Source organism: Anser anser (genome assembly GCF_964211835.1).
Source record: "Anser anser genome assembly, chromosome: 16".
Classification (NCBI taxonomy): domain Eukaryota; kingdom Metazoa; phylum Chordata; class Aves; order Anseriformes; family Anatidae; genus Anser; species Anser anser.
In genome coordinates this window covers 16563587-16580747 of record NC_139737.1, presented here as the reverse complement: position 1 = coordinate 16580747, position 17161 = coordinate 16563587, and the positions used below count along the sequence as shown (strand labels likewise).

The window sequence follows — 17161 nt, the reverse complement described above, 5'->3', positions numbered from 1 at the left end:
CTTCAGTCCTACCACTTTTGTTAGTTTGAATCCTCCTCTTAGTTTTGTTGTTTCTTTGCTTTTTTCAGACATCAGCACCCCACCCCATTTTCCCTGTGCACTGCCTCCCTCATAGAATCCTACAATGCCTGGGGTTGGAAGGGACCTTAAAGACCATCCAGCTCGAGCCCACCTGCACTGGTGCCCCAGGACCCTGTTGGGAGCCGCACGTCTGGGCTGGGGCCAGCTCTGCCTTGGGGCTGACTGAGGCTGTGCCTGTCAGCCCTGCAGTGGGACATGGCGGTTGCCTAGCACCACTCTGGGTCACAATATGCACTGCCCCTGACAGCACAGGGCTGCCATGTGGTCACGGTCCCTGTCCTTGGCTTCCCAAGGAGCTGCGTCCCCATGCTTGGTCCTGAGCGAGGTGCTGGATGTGCGAGTCCAGGAGTCCCAAGTGCCACAGGGTGGACTTCTCTCTCTTCCCCTGGAGATGAACACTCTCTTTTGGTTCCACCATACCTGTGCCCCTGAGAAGTTCCACACCCACGACGTCCATGGCCCAGCTCTCTCAAGCTCACGGCTGGGCTGTCCTGCCCCAGGGGGTCCTGCCAGGTGCCTGGAGCACACTGGAAAAGTTTGGCCTACATGCCTTAGTTCTGAACAAAAGCAGCATACCCAGGCTGTGCCAAACCCTCTCTGGGCATCAGAACAGAATCTTGAAGTCTGCCGTGCCCAAAGTGAAACCTTTTTCTTCATTCCTTATAAAATAAACATTAAAGTTAACTCTTAAGGAGATAATGAGATTAAGGAAGTACATGCTAAACATAGAAGACTATAATACGCAACATTTTGCCCAAAATATGCTCATTGTCATCCCAGGGTGGGACAGATAAGCTTAGGATATAAAAGTGTTAGGAGGTAGTGGTAAAAAAGTTAATGACAGCAAAACCCTAGAGTGAGGAAAAAAGGGAGAGCTGGGGGGTTGGGGGGGAGAAGAAAAATTGAAAACCTACAAGAGGCAGGCGATGTTCTGTGCTCCTTCTCCACCAAGACAGGGACACCTCCTTGGTAAGCTCTGCACCTTCACCTTCACTTTGGTGAGGAATACCTGCGATAGCATTTATACGTTAAATAAACATATTAACTGCCTAGAGGTTAGGGGCATAGATTCATTTTAGCTGCCTATCAGGTCAGTGGAATAGACCCACAGGAAAGAGGACAATCCCTTGTCATGAAGACCTCAGGGTTCTCCCATTTGGCTGCATCTGTTCAAAAACCAGCATGCATACAAGCAATGCAGGAGAAGGATCTCTTCCGGAGATCCCCAAGGCTAGCCCTGATTGATCTGGCAAGGTTAACTCCCCCTTATCTGTAGCCTCCCAGACAGCATAAAGACACACGTAGCTAGTCTCCAAGACCACATACAAACTGCCTGTGCTATGGATGCCACACAGCTGCCCTGGATGCCACACAGCTGGCAGATCTGGTTTGCCAAAACCTTGTGGCTACCTCCACATACAGATTTACTTTGGGATCCTGCCCTCAGATCGCTTCAGGGGAGGTACCTGACACCTTTGCCCAATTAGGGACCGAGGTACCTGCCTGGGTACCTTCACTTCCCTTCGCTCATCTTGTTTTCCAAAACTTCTGGGCTAGCTCCAAAACACAACTGCTTGTCAATACCAGCTGAAGACCCCTCCACGTTACGTCTCTCTCAACTTTGGCCCTACTTTGGACGTAGCTGCATGCCTGCTAGCTACCTTTGCTTCCTCCACAAAAGCTTCTCAAAATGTATGGGATTCTGCCTGAGATACATTTAGCTCTGGGTACCAGCTGCAAAGCCCTTCAGGGTAGGGACACCACAAGTTCGGTCAAGTTTACAGGGAAGTGTATGCCTGGTAGCTACCCTTGCCTTCTCACCTTGGCATGCTTCTAGAAAAAAGATTTGGCTTCCTCCAACAGAGATTTTTTCTTTGGGGATCCTAAACTCGGATACCTCTGGGCTAGGTAACAGAGAATTTGGGCTAATTTGGAGGTTGGTACATGCCCCGTAGCATACTTTGCCTCCGCCAGATTGTACTTCGGAAAACGTTTCGCCTCCCTGCGTTAGTTCTGGACAAAAGCAGCGTACCCGTCTGGGGTAGCTACCGGAATTTTGGCCAAATTGGGAATTATGCGCATGCCCCGTAGCTACCCGTTCCTCCTCCCAGGCATACTTTCTGAAATGTTTTGGCCTCTTCCAGAGAGAGAGGGACTTGTGGATTCGGTCCGCAGAACCCTTCAGGATAGGTACCCGAGAACTTGGGCCAATTTTTGACGGAGGGGCATGCCAAGAGGCTTCTCTTGCCTCTGGCTGATCTGGTTTGCCAAAACCTTGTGGCTACCTCCACATACAGATTTCCTTTGGGATCCTGCCCTCAGATCGCTTCAGGCTAGGTACCTGACAACTTTCCCAATTTCCGACGGGGGTACCTCCCTGGGTACCTTCACTTCCCTTCGCTCATCTTGTTTTCCAAAACTTTTGGGCTAGCTCCAAATACACAACTGCTTGTCAATACCAGCTGAAGACCCCTCCACGTTACGTCTCTCTCAACTTTGGCCCTACTTTGGACGTAGCTGCATGCCTGCTAGCAACGATCGCTTCCTCCACAAAAGCCTCTCAAAATGTATGGGATTCTGCCTGAGATACATTTAGCTCTGGGTACAAGCTGCAAAGACCTTCAGGGTAGGGACACCACAAGTTTGGCCAAGTTTATGCATAACTGTATGCCTGGTAGCTACCCTTCCCTCCTCACCTCGGCATGCTTCTAGAAAAAAGATTTGGCTTCCTACAAGAGAGATTTTTTCTTTGGGGATCCTAAACTCGGATTCCCCTGGGCTAGGTAACAGAGAATTTGGGCGACTTTGGAGGTTGGTACATGGCCGGTAGAATACTTTGCCTCCGCCAGATTGTACTTTTGAAAAAGTTTTGCCTCCCTGCGGCAGTTCTGGACAAAAGCAGCGTACCCGTCTGGGGTAGCTACCGGAATTTTGGCCAACTTGGGAATTATCTGCATGCCCAGTAGCTACCCGTTCCGCCACCCAGGCATACTTTCTGAAATGTTTTGGCCTCTTCCAGAGAGAGAGGGACTTGTGGATTCGGTCCGCAGAACCCTTCAGGCTAGGTACCTGAGAACTTGGGCCAATTTTCGACGGAGGTGCATGCCAAGAGGCTTCTCTTGCCTCTGGCTGATCTGGTTTGCCAAAACCTTGTGGCTATCTCCACATGCAGATTTACTTTGGGATCCTGCCCTCAGATCGCTTCAGGCTAGGTAACTGACAACTTTGCCCAATTTCCGACGGAGGTACCTGCCTGGGTACCTTCACTTCCCTTTGCTCATCTTGTTTTCCAAAACTTCTGGGCTAGCTCCAAATACACAACTGCTTCTCAATACCAGCTGAAGACCCCTCCACGTTACGTCTCTCTCAACTTTGGCCCTACTTTGGACGTAGCTGCATGCCTGCTAGCAACGATCGCTTCCTCCACAAAAGCCTCTCAAAATGTATGGGATTCTGCCTGAGATACATTTAGCTCTGGGTACCAGCTGCAAAGCCCTTCAGGGCAGGGACACCACAAGTTTGGCCAAGTTTATGCATAACTGTATGCCAGGTAGCTACCCTTGCCTTCTCACCTTGGCATGCTTCTAGAAAAAAGATTTGGCTTCCTCCAACAGAGATTTTTTCTTTGGGGATCCTAAACTCGGATTCCCCTGGGTTAGGTAAGAGAATTTTGGCTATTTTGGACGTTGGTACATGCCCGGTAGCATACTTTGCCTCCGCCACATTGTACTTAGGGAAAATTTTGCCTTACCTGCGTTAGTTCTGGAAAAGCAGCTTACCTGTCTGGTATTTGTTACCTGCCTGTGTCTGCATGTCCTGTAGCTCTCACGGATTACCTCAAATTGCACGGAGCTTCCCCACTTTTTTCTCCATTTGTTGAGGTCTGGTCCTGTTTGACCCTTAAGGCTCTTTCCTAGCATCTCTTTGAGCCTTTCCTTTTGGCATTCTCTGAACGCTGCTGAAACCTCGGGTTGCTGCCTCAAACTCCTCCAAGGCTGTTGCTGTAATTTGTTTGTGTCCATCGGTGTACGTTCCCAACCCTGCAACAATGGAATAGACAGTTTTTGTTTGATTTTGTTTTGTCTAGTTGTTTCTTTTCATTATGACCTTTCCTTTCTTTGGTCTTTCCTTCAATCCTACCACTTTTGATAGTTTGAATCCTCCTCTTAGTTTTGTTGTTTCTTTGCTTTTTTCAGACATCAGCACGCCACCCCATTTTCCCTGTGCACTGCCTCCCTCATAGAATCCTACAATGCCTGGGGTTGGAAGGGACCTTAAAGACCATCCAGCTCGAGCCCACCTGCACTGGTGCCCCAGGACCCTGTTGGGAGCCGCACGTCTGGGCTGGGGCCAGCTCTGCCTTGGGGCTGACTGAGGCTGTGCCTGTCAGCCCTGCAGTGGGACATGGCGGTTGCCTAGCACCACTCTGGGTCACAATATGCACTGCCCCTGACAGCACAGGGCTGCCATGTGGTCACGGTCCCTGTCCTTGGCTTCCCAAGGAGCTGGGTCCCCATGCTTGGTCCTGAGCGAGGTGCTGGATGTGCGAGTCCAGGAGTCCCCAAGTGCCACAGGGTGGACTTCTCTCTCTTTCCCCTGGAGCTGAACACTCTCTTTTGGTTCCACCATACCTGTGCCCCTGAGAAGCTCCACAGCCAGGACGTCCATGGCCCAGCTCTCTCAAGCTCACGGCTGGGCTGTCCTGCCCCAGGGGGTCCTGCCAGGTGCCTGGAGCACACTGGAAAAGTTGGGCCTACATGCCTTAGTTCTGAACAAAAGCAGCATACCCAGGCTGTGACAAACCCTCTTTGCGCATCAGAACAGAATCCTGAAGTCTGCCGTGCCCAAAGTGAAACCTTTTTCTTCATTCCTTATAAAATAAACATTAAAGTTAACTCTTAAGGAGATAATGAGATTAAGGAAGTACATGCTAAACATAGAAGACTATAATACTCAACTTTTTGCCCAAAATATGCTCATTGTCATCCCAGGGTGGGACAGATAAGCTTAGGATATAAAAGTGTTAGGAGGTAGTGGTAAAAAAGTTAATGACAGCAAAACCCTAGAGTGAGGAAAAAAGGGAGAGCTGGGGGGTTGGGGGGGAGAAGAAAAATTGAAAACCTACAAGAGGCAGGCGATGTTCTGTGCTCCTTCTCCACCAAGACAGGGACACCTCCTTGGTAAGCTCTGCACCTTCACCTTCACTTTGGTGAGGAATACCTGCGATAGCATTTATACGTTAAATAAACATATTAACTGCCTAGTGGGTTAGGGGCATAGATTCATTTTAGCTGCCTATCGGGTCAGTGGAATAGACCCACAGGAAAGAGGACAATCCCTTGTCATTAAGACGTCAGGGTTCTCCCATTTGGCTGCATCTGTTCAAAAACCAGCATGCATACAAGCAATGCAGGAGAAGGATCTCTTCCGGAGATCCCCAAGGCTAGCCCTGATTGATCTGGCAAGGTTAACTCCCCCTTATCTGTAGCCTCCCAGACAGCATAAAGACACACGTAGCTAGTCTCCAAGACCACATACAAACTGCCTGTGCTATCAATACTGCCCTGGATGCCACACAGCTGGCAGATCTGGTTTGCCAAAACCTTGTGGCTACCTCCACATACAGATTTACTTTGGGATCCTGCCCTCAGATCGCTTCAGGCTAGGTACCTGACAACTTTGCCCAATTTGGGATCGAGGTACCTGCCTGGGTAACTTCACTAACCTTTGCTCATCTTGTTTTCCAAAACTTCTGGGCTAGCTCCAAAACACAACTGCTTGTCAATACCAGCTGAAGACCCCTCCACGTTACGTCTCTCTCAACTTTGGCCCTACTTTGGACGTAGCTGCATGCCTGCTAGCTACCTCTGCTTCCTCCACAAAAGCTTCTCAAAATGTTTGGGATTATTCCTGGGAGAGATTTACCTCTGGGTACCAGTTGGAAAGCCCTTCAGGGTAGGGACACCACAAGTTTGGCCAAGTTTACAAGGAAGTGTATGCCTGGTGGCTACCCTTGCCTTCTCACCTCTGCATGCTTCTGCAAAAGATTTGGCTTCCTCCAACAGAGATTTTTTCTTTGGGGATCCTAAACTCGGATTCCTCTGGGCTAGGTAACAGGGAATTTGGGCTACTTTGGAGGTTGGAACATGCCTGCTAGCTACCTTTGCCTCCGCCAGATTGTACTTTTGAAAAAGTTTTGCCTACCTACAGCAGTTCTGGACAAAAGCAGCATACCCGTCTGGGGTAGCTACCTGAATTTTGGCCAAATTGGGAATTATGCGCATGCCCAGTAGCTACCCGTTCCTCCTCCCAGGTATACTTTCTGAAATGTTTTGGGCCTCTTCCAGAGAGAGAGGGACTTGTGGATTTGGTCCGCAGAACCCTTCAGGATATGTAGCTGAGAACTTGGGACAATTTTCGACGGAGGTGCATGCCAAGAGGCTTCTCTTGCCTCTGCCTGATCTGGTTTGCCAAAACCTTGTGGCTACCTCCACATGCAGATTTACTTTGGGATCCTGCCCTCAGATCGCTTCAGGCTAGGTACCTGACAACTTTGCCCAATTTCCGATGGAGGTACCTGCCTGGGTACCTTCACTTCCCTTCCCTCATCTTATTTTCCAAAACTTCTGGGCTAGCTCCAAATACACAACTGCTTGTCAATACCAGCTGAAGACCCCTCCACGTTACGTCTCTCTCAACTTTGGCCCTACTTTGGACGTAGCTGCATGCCTGCTAGCAACCACCGCTTCCTCCACAAAAGTTTCTTAAAATGTATGGGATTCTGCATGAGACACTTTTAGCTCTGGGGACCAGCTGCAAAGCCCTTCAGGGCAGGGGCACCACAAGTTTGGCCAAGTTTATGCATAACTGTATGCCTGGTAGCCACCCTTGCCTTCTCACCTCGGCATGCTTCTAGAAAAAAGATTTGGCTTCCTCCAACAGAGATTTTTTCTTTGGGGATCCTAAACTCGGATACCTCTGGGCTAGGTAACAGAATTTTGGCCATTTTTGACGTTGATACATGCCCGGTACAATACTTTGGCTCCGCCAGATTGTACTTTTGAAAAGGTTTTGCCTACCCCGGGCAGTTCTGGACAAAAGCAGCGTACCTGTCTGGGGTAGCTACCTGAATTTTGGCCAAATTGGGAATTATGCACATGCCCAGTAGCTACCCGTTCCTCCTCCCAGGCATACTTTCTGAAATGTTTTGGGCCTCTTCCAGAGAGAGAGGGACTTGTGGATTCGGTCCACAGAAATCTTCAGGCTAGGTACCTGATTACTTGGGGCAATTTTCGACAGAGGTGCATACCAAGAGGCTTCTCTTGCCTCTGGCTGATCTGGTTTGGCAAAACCTTGTGGCTACCTCCACATACAGATTTACTTTGGGATCCTGCCCTCAGATCGCTTCAGGCTAGGTACCTGACAACTTTGCCCAATTTCCGACGGAGGTACCTGCCTGGATACCTTCACTTCCCTTCCCTCATCTTGTTTTCCAAAACTTCTGGGCTAGCTCCGAATACACAACTGCTTGTCAATACCAGCTGAAGACCCCTCCACGTTACGTCTCTCTCAGCTTTGGCCCTACTTTGGACGTAGCTACATGCCTGCTAGCTACCTTTGCTTCCTCCACAAAAGCTTCTCAAAATGTATGGGATTCGGCCTGAGATACATTTAGCTCTGGGTACCAGCTGCAAAGGCCTTCATGGTAGGGACACCACAAGTTTGGCCAAGTTTATGCATAACTGTATGCCTGGTAGCTACCCTTGCCTTCTCACCTTGGCATGCTTCTAGAAAAAAGATTTGGCTTCCTCCAACAGAGATTTTTTTTTTTGGGGATCCAAAACTCGGATTCCCCTGGGCTAGGTAATAGAGAATTTGGGCTAATTTCGAGGTTGGTACATGCCCCGTAGCATACCTTTGCCTCCGCCAGATTGTACTTTTGAAAACGTTTCGCCTACCTGCAGCAGTTCTGGACAAAAGCAGTGTACCCGTCTGGGGTAGCTACCGGAATTTTGGCCAAACTGGGAATTATGCGCATGCCCAGTAGCTACCCGTTCCTCCTCCCAGGCATACTTTCTGAAATGTTTTGGCCTCTTCCAGAGAGAGAGGGACTTGTGGATTCGGTCCGCAGAACCCTTCAGGATAGGTACCTGAGAACTTGGGCCAATTTTCGACGGAGGTGCATGCCAAGAGGCTTCTCTTGCCTCCCGTTTATCTTGGTTGCCAAAACTTTGTGGCTACCTCCACATACAGATTTACTTTGGGATCTTGCCCTCAGATCGCTTCAGGGGAGGTACCTGACAACTTTGCCCAATTTGGGACGGAGGTACCTGCCTGGGTACCTTCACTTCCCTTCCCTCATCTTGTTTTCCAAAACTTCTGGGCTAGCTCCAAATACACAACTGCTTCTCAATACCAGCTGAAGACCCCTCCACATTACGTCTCTCTCAACTTTGGCCCTACTTTGGACGTAGCTGCATGCCTGCTAGCTACCTTTGCTTCCTCCACAAAAGCTTCTCAAAATGTATGGGATTCTGCCTGAGACACATTTAGCTCTGGGAACCAGCTGCAAAGCCCTTCAGGGTACGGACACCACAAGTTTGGCCACGTTTATGCATAACTGTATGCCTGGTAGCTACCCTTGCCTTCTCACCTTGGCATGCTTCTGCAAAAATTTGGCTTCCTCCAACAGAGATTTTTTTTTGGGGGATCCTAAACTCGGATTCCCCTGGGCTAGGTAATAGAGAATTTGGGCTAATTTGGAGGTTGGTACATGCCCGCTAGCTACCTTTGCCTCCGCAACATTGTACTTTTGAATAAGTTTTGCCTCCCTGCAGCAGTTCTGGACAAAAGCAGCGTACCCGTCTCGGGTAGCTACCTGAAGTTTGGCCAAATTGGGAATTATGCACATGCCCAGTAGCTACCCGTTCCTCCTCCCAGGCATACTTCGTAAAATGTTTTGGCCTCTTCCAGAGAGAGAGGGACTTGTGGATTCGTTCCGCAGAACCCTTCAGGCTAGGTACCAGAGAACTTGGGCCAAATTTGGAGGGAGGTGCATGCCAAGAGGCTTCTCTTGCCTCTGGCTGATCTGGTTTGCCAAAACCTTGTGCCTACCTCCACATACAGATTTACTTTGGGATCCTGCCCTCAGATCGCTTCCGGTTAGGTTTCCTGACAACTTTGCCCAATTTGAGATGGAGGTACCTGCCTGGGTACCTTCACTTCCCTTCGCTCATCTTCTTTTCCAAAACTTTGGGGCTAGCTCCAAATACACAACTGCTTGTCAATACCAGCTGAAGACCCCTCCGTATTAAGTCCCTCACAATTTTGCCTCTACTTTGGAGGTAGCTGCATGCCTGCTACCTACCTTTGCTTCTTCCACAAAAACTTCTCAAAATGTATGGGATTCTGCCTGAGAAACATTTAGCTCTGGGTACCAGCTGCAAAGCCCTTCAGGGTGGGGACACCACACGTTTGGCCAGCATTCTGCAGAAGTGTATGCCTGGTAGCTACCCTTGCCTTCTCACCTCGGCATGCTTCTGCAAAAGATTTGGCTTCCTCCAAGAGAGATTTTTTCTTTGAGGATCCTAAACTCGGATTCCTCTGGGCTAGGTAACAGAGAATTTGGGCTACTTTGGACGGTGGTACATGCCCGCTAGCTACCTTTGCCTCCGCCACATTGTACTTTTCAAACCATTTTGCCTCTCTGCGGCAGTTCTGGACAAAAGCAGCGTACCCGTCTGGGGTAGCTACCTGACGTTTGGCCAAATTGGGAATTATGCGCATGCCCAGTAGCTACCCATTCCTCCTCCCAGGCATACTTTCTGAAATGTTTTGGCCTCTCCCAGAGAGAGAGGGACTTGTGGATTCGGTCCGCAGAACCCTTCAGGCTAGGTACCTGAGGACTTGGGCCAAATTTGGAGGGAGGTGCATGCCAAGAGGCTTCTCTTGCCTCTGGATGATCTGGTTTGCCAAAACCTTGTGCCTACCTCCACATACAGATTTCCTTTGGGATCCTCTCCTCAGATCGCTTCAGGGGAGGTACCTGACACCTTTGCCCAATTTGAGAAGGAGGTACCTGCCTGGGTACCTTCACTTCCCTTCGCTCATCTTCTTTTCCAAAACTTTGGGGCTAGCTCCAAATACACAACTGCTTCTCAATACCAGCTGAAGACCCCTCCACGTTACATCTCTCTCAACTTTGGCCCTACTTTGGACATAGCTCCATACCTGCTAGCTACCTTTGCTTCCTCCACAAAAGCTGCTCAAGATGTTTGGGATTCTGCCTGAGACACATTTAGCTCTGGGTACCAGCTGCAAAGCCCTTCAGGGTACGGACACCACAGGTTTGGCCAAGTTTAGAGGGAAGTGTATGCCTGGTAGCTTCCCTTGCCTTCTCACCTTGGCATGCTTCTAGAAAAAAGATTTGGCTTCCTCCAAGAGAGATTTTTTCTTTGAGGATACTAAACTCGGATCCCTCTAGGCTAGGTAACAGAGAATTCTGGCTAATTTGGACGTTGGTACATGCCCGCTAGCTACCTTTGCCTCCACCACATTGTACTTAGGGAAAATTTTGCCTTACCTGCGTTAGTTCTGGAAAAGCAGCTTACCTGTCTGGTATTTGTTACCTGCCTGTGTCTGCATGTCCTGTAGCTCTCACGGATTACCTCAAATTGCACGGAGCTTCCCCACTTTTTTCTCCATTTGTTGAGGTCTGGTCCTGTTTGACCCTTAAGGCTCTTTCCTAGCATCTCTTTGAGCCTTTCCTTTTGGCATTCTCTGAACGCTGCTGAAACCTCGGGTTGCTGCCTCAAACTCCTCCAAGGCTGTTGCTGTAATTTGTTTGTGTCCATCGGTGTACGTTCCCAACCCTGCAACAATGGAATAGACAGTTTTTGTTTGATTTTGTTTTGTCTAGTTGTTTCTTTTCATTATGACCTTTCCTTTCTTTGGTCTTTCCTTCAATCCTACCACTTTTGATAGTTTGAATCCTCCTCTTAGTTTTGTTGTTTCTTTGCTTTTTTCAGACATCAGCACGCCACCCCATTTTCCCTGTGCACTGCCTCCCTCATAGAATCCTACAATGCCTGGGGTTGGAAGGGACCTTAAAGACCATCCAGCTCGAGCCCACCTGCACTGGTGCCCCAGGACCCTGTTGGGAGCCGCACGTCTGGGCTGGGGCCAGCTCTGCCTTGGGGCTGACTGAGGCTGTGCCTGTCAGCCCTGCAGTGGGACATGGCGGTTGCCTAGCACCACTCTGGGTCACAATATGCACTGCCCCTGACAGCACAGGGCTGCCATGTGGTCACGGTCCCTGTCCTTGGCTTCCCAAGGAGCTGGGTCCCCATGCTTGGTCCTGAGCAAGGTGGTGCATGTGCGAGTCCATGAGCCCCCAAGTGCCACAGTGCGGACTTCTCACTCTTTCCCCTGGAGATGAACACTCTCTTTTGGTTCCACCATACCTGTGCCCCTGAGAAGTTCCATACCCACGACGTCCATGGCCCAGCTCTCTCAAGCTCACCGCTGGGCTGTCCTGCCCCAGGGGGTCCTGCCAGGTGCCTGGAGCACACTGGAAAAGTTTGGCCTACATGCCTTAGTTCTGAACAAAAGCAGCATACCCAGGCTGTGCCAAACCCTCTTTGCGCATCAGAACAGAATCCTGAAGTCTGCCGTGCCCAAAGTGAAACCTTTTTCTTCATTCCTTGTAAAATAAACATTAAAGTTAACTCTTAATAAGATAATGAGATTAAGGAAGTACATGCTAAACATAGAAGACTATAATACTCAACTTTTTGCCCAAATTACGCTCATTGTCATCCCAGGCTGGGACAGATAAGCTAGGATATAAAAGTGTTAGGAGGTAGTGGTAAAAAAATTAATGATAGCAAAACCCTAGAGTGAGGAAAAAAGGGAGAGCTGGGGGGTTGGGGGGGAGAAGAAAAATTGAAAACCTACAAGAGGCAGGCAATGTTCTGTGCTCCTTCTCCACCAAGACAGGGACACCTCCTTGGTAAGCTCTGCACCTTCACCTTCACTTTGGTGAGGAATACCTGCGATAGCATTTATACGTTAAATAAACATATTAACTTCCTTGTGGGTTAGTGGCATAGATTCATTTTAGCTGCCTATCGGGTCAGTGGAATAGACCCACAGGAAAGAGGACAATCCCTTGTCATTAAGACGTCAGGGTTCTCCCATTTGGCTGCATCTGTTCAAAAACCAGCATGCATACAAGCAATGCAGGAGAAGGATCTCTTCCGGAGATCCCCAAGGCTAGCCCTGATTGATCTGGCAAGGTTAACTCCCCCTTATCTGTAGCCTGCCAGACAGCATAAAGACACACGTAGCTAGTCTCCAAGACCACATACAAACTGCCTGTGCTATGGATGCCACACAGCTGCCCTGGATGCCACACAGCTGGCAGATCTGGTTTGCCAAAACCTTGTGGCTACCTCCACATACAGATTTACTTTGGGATCCTGCCCTCAGATCGCTTCAGGGGAGGTACCTGAAAACTTTGCCCAATTAGGGACCGAGGTACCTGCCTGGGTACCTTCACTTCCCTTCGCTCATCTTGTTTTCCAAAACTTCTGGGCTAGCTCCAAAACACAACTGCTTGTCAATACCAGCTGAAGACCCCTCCACGTTACGTCTCTCTCAACTTTGGCCCTACTTTGGACGTAGCTGCATGCCTGCTAGCTACCTTTGCTTCCTCCACAAAAGCTTCTCAAAATGTATGGGATTCTGCCTGAGATACATTTAGCTCTGGGTACCAGCTGCAAAGCCCTTCAGGGTAGGGACACCACAAGTTTGGCCAAGTTTATGCATAACTGTATGCCTGGTAGCTACCCTTCCCTCCTCACCTCGGCATGCTTCTAGAAAAAAGATTTGGCTTCCTCCAAGAGAGATTTTTTCTTTGGGGATCCTAAACTCGGATTCCCCTGGGCTAGGTAACAGAGAATTTGGGCTACTTTGGAGGTTGGTACATGGCCGGTAGAATACTTTGCCTCCGCCAGATTGTACTTAGGAAAACGTTTCGCCTCCCTGCGTTAGTTCTGGACAAAAGCAGCGTACCCGTCTGGGGTAGCAACCGGAATTTTGGCCAAATTGGGAATTATGTGCGTGCCCAGTAGCTACCCGTTCCTCCTCCCAGGCATACTTTCTGAAATGTTTTGGCCTCTTCCAGAGAGAGAGGGACTGGTGGATTCGGTCCGCAGAACCCTTCAGGATAGGTACCCGAGAACTTGGGCCAATTTTTGACGGAGGGGCATGCCAAGAGGCTTCTCTTGCCTCTGGCTGATCTGCTTTGCCAAAACCTTGTGGCTACCTCCACATACAGATTTACTTTGGGATCCTGCCCTCAGATCGCTTCAGGCTAGGTACCTGACAACTTTGCCCAATTTCCGACGGAGGTACCTGCCTGGGTACCTTCACTACCCTTCGCTCATCTTCTTTTCCAAAACTTTTGGGCTAGCTCCAAATACACAACTGCTTGTCAATACCAGCTGAAGACCCCTCCACGTTACGTCTCTCTCAACTTTGGCCCTACTTTGGACGTAGCTGCATGCCTGCTAGCTACCTTTGCTTCCTCCACAAAAGCCTCTCAATATGTATGGGATTCTGCCTGAGATACATTTAGCTCTGGGTACCAGCTGCAAAGCCCTTCAGGGTAGGGACACCACAAGTTCGGTCAAGTTTACAGGGAAGTGTATGCCTGGTAGCTACCCTTGCCTTCTCACCTTGGCATGCTTCTAGAAAAAAGATTTGGCTTCCTCCAACAGAGATTTTTTCTTTGGGGATCCTAAACTCGGATACCTCTGGGCTAGGTAACAGAGAATTTGGGCTAATTTGGAGGTTGGTACATGCCCCGTAGCATACTTTGCCTCCGCCAGATTGTACTTCGGAAAACGTTTCGCCTCCCTGCGGCAGTTCTGGACAAAAGCAGCGTACCCGTCTGGGGTAGCTACCGGAATTTTGGCCAAATTGGGAATTATGCGCATGCCCCGTAGCTACCCGTTCCTCCTCCCAGGCATACTTTCTGAAATGTTTTGGCCTCTTCCAGAGAGAGAGGGACTTGTGGATTCGGTCCGCAGAACCCTTCAGGATAGGTACCCGAGAACTTGGGCCAATTTTTGACGGAGGGGCATGCCAAGAGGCTTCTCTTGCCTCTGGCTGATCTGGTTTGCCAAAACCTTGTGGCTACCTCCACATACAGATTTCCTTTGGGATCCTGCCCTCAGATCGCTTCAGGCTAGGTACCTGACAACTTTCCCAATTTCCGACGGGGGTACCTCCCTGGGTACCTTCACTTCCCTTCGCTCATCTTGTTTTCCAAAACTTTTGGGCTAGCTCCAAATACACAACTGCTTGTCAATACCAGCTGAAGACCCCTCCACGTTACATCTCTCTCAACTTTGGCCCTACTTTGGACGTAGCTGCATGCCTGCTAGCAACGATCGCTTCCTCCACAAAAGCCTCTCAAAATGTATGGGATTCTGCCTGAGATACATTTAGCTCTGGGTACAAGCTGCAAAGACCTTCAGGGTAGGGACACCACAAGTTTGGCCAAGTTTATGCATAACTGTATGCCTGGTAGCTACCCTTCCCTCCTCACCTCGGCATGCTTCTAGAAAAAAGATTTGGCTTCCTACAAGAGAGATTTTTTCTTTGGGGATCCTAAACTCGGATTCCCCTGGGCTAGGTAACAGAGAATTTGGGCGACTTTGGAGGTTGGTACATGGCCGGTAGAATACTTTGCCTCCGCCAGATTGTACTTTTGAAAAAGTTTTGCCTCCCTGCGGCAGTTCTGGACAAAAGCAGCATACCCGTCTGGGGTAGCTACCGGAATTTTGGCCAACTTGGGAATTATCTGCATGCCCAGTAGCTACCCGTTCCGCCACCCAGGCATACTTTCTGAAATGTTTTGGCCTCTTCCAGAGAGAGAGGGACTTGTGGATTCGGTCCGCAGAACCCTTCAGGCTAGGTACCTGAGAACTTGGGCCAATTTTCGACGGAGGTGCATGCCAAGAGGCTTCTCTTGCCTCTGGCTGATCTGGTTTGCCAAAACCTTGTGGCTATCTCCACATGCAGATTTACTTTGGGATCCTGCCCTCAGATCGCTTCAGGCTAGGTAACTGACAACTTTGCCCAATTTCCGACGGAGGTACCTGCCTGGGTACCTTCACTTCCCTTTGCTCATCTTGTTTTCCAAAACTTCTGGGCTAGCTCCAAATACACAACTGCTTGTCAATACCAGCTGAAGACCCCTCCACGTTACGTCTCTCTCAACTTTGGCCCTACTTTGGACGTAGCTGCATGCCTGCTAGCAACGATCGCTTCCTCCACAAAAGCCTCTCAAAATGTATGGGATTCTGCCTGAGATACATTTAGCTCTGGGTACCAGCTGCAAAGCCCTTCAGGGCAGGGACACCACAAGTTTGGCCAAGTTTATGCATAACTGTATGCCAGGTAGCTACCCTTGCCTTCTCACCTTGGCATGCTTCTAGAAAAAAGATTTGGCTTCCTCCAACAGAGATTTTTTCTTTGGGGATCCTAAACTCGGATTCCCCTGGGTTAGGTAAGAGAATTTTGGCTATTTTGGACGTTGGTACATGCCCGGTAGCATACTTTGCCTCCGCCACATTGTACTTAGGGAAAATTTTGCCTTACCTGCGTTAGTTCTGGAAAAGCAGCTTACCTGTCTGGTATTTGTTACCTGCCTGTGTCTGCATGTCCTGTAGCTCTCACGGATTACCTCAAATTGCACGGAGCTTCCCCACTTTTTTCTCCATTTGTTGAGGTCTGGTCCTGTTTGACCCTTAAGGCTCTTTCCTAGCATCTCTTTGAGCCTTTCCTTTTGGCATTCTCTGAACGCTGCTGAAACCTCGGGTTGCTGCCTCAAACTCCTCCAAGGCTGTTGCTGTAATTTGTTTGTGTCCATCGGTGTACGTTCCCAACCCTGCAACAATGGAATAGACAGTTTTTGTTTGATTTTGTTTTGTCTAGTTGTTTCTTTTCATTATGACCTTTCCTTTCTTTGGTCTTTCCTTCAATCCTACCACTTTTGATAGTTTGAATCCTCCTCTTAGTTTTGTTGTTTCTTTGCTTTTTTCAGACATCAGCACGCCACCCCATTTTCCCTGTGCACTGCCTCCCTCATAGAATCCTACAATGCCTGGGGTTGGAAGGGACCTTAAAGACCATCCAGCTCGAGCCCACCTGCACTGGTGCCCCAGGACCCTGTTGGGAGCCGCACGTCTGGGCTGGGGCCAGCTCTGCCTTGGGGCTGACTGAGGCTGTGCCTGTCAGCCCTGCAGTGGGACATGGCGGTTGCCTAGCACCACTCTGGGTCACAATATGCACTGCCCCTGACAGCACAGGGCTGCCATGTGGTCACGGTCCCTGTCCTTGGCTTCCCAAGGAGCTGGGTCCCCATGCTTGGTCCTGAGCGAGGTGCTGGATGTGCGAGTCCAGGAGTCCCCAAGTGCCACAGGGTGGACTTCTCTCTCTTTCCCCTGGAGCTGAACACTCTCTTTTGGTTCCACCATACCTGTGCCCCTGAGAAGCTCCACAGCCAGGACGTCCATGGCCCAGCTCTCTCAAGCTCACGGCTGGGCTGTCCTGCCCCAGGGGGTCCTGCCAGGTGCCTGGAGCACACTGGAAAAGTTGGGCCTACATGCCTTAGTTCTGAACAAAAGCAGCATACCCAGGCTGTGACAAACCCTCTTTGCGCATCAGAACAGAATCCTGAAGTCTGCCGTGCCCAAAGTGAAACCTTTTTCTTCATTCCTTATAAAATAAACATTAAAGTTAACTCTTAAGGAGATAATGAGATTAAGGAAGTACATGCTAAACATAGAAGACTATAATACTCAACTTTTTGCCCAAAATATGCTCATTGTCATCCCAGGGTGGGACAGATAAGCTTAGGATATAAAAGTGTTAGGAGGTAGTGGTAAAAAAGTTAATGACAGCAAAACCCTAGAGTGAGGAAAAAAGGGAGAGCTGGGGGGTTGGGGGGGAGAAGAAAAATTGAAAACCTACAAGAGGCAGGCGATGTTCTGTGCTCCTTCTCCACCAA

The 17161-nt window shown here is 49.5% G+C and overlaps 2 long non-coding RNA genes across 2 annotated transcripts in view; both read right to left on the bottom strand.

Annotated features, from left to right (window-relative positions):
* Positions 1-17161, bottom strand: part of LOC310882731 — a 673777-nt gene that overhangs the window by 473002 nt on the left and 183614 nt on the right. The gene's annotated exons all lie outside the window — the stretch shown is intronic.
* LOC310882625 overlaps positions 3359-17161 on the bottom strand; it is a 93271-nt gene continuing 79468 nt past the window's right edge. Inside the window, exons 10-11 of the long non-coding RNA XR_014573058.1 lie at positions 5207-9448; positions 3359-4121 (exon numbers count right to left, since the gene is read on the bottom strand). This is a non-coding gene — a long non-coding RNA (uncharacterized lncRNA). The remainder of the gene's footprint in view (positions 4122-5206; positions 9449-17161) is intronic.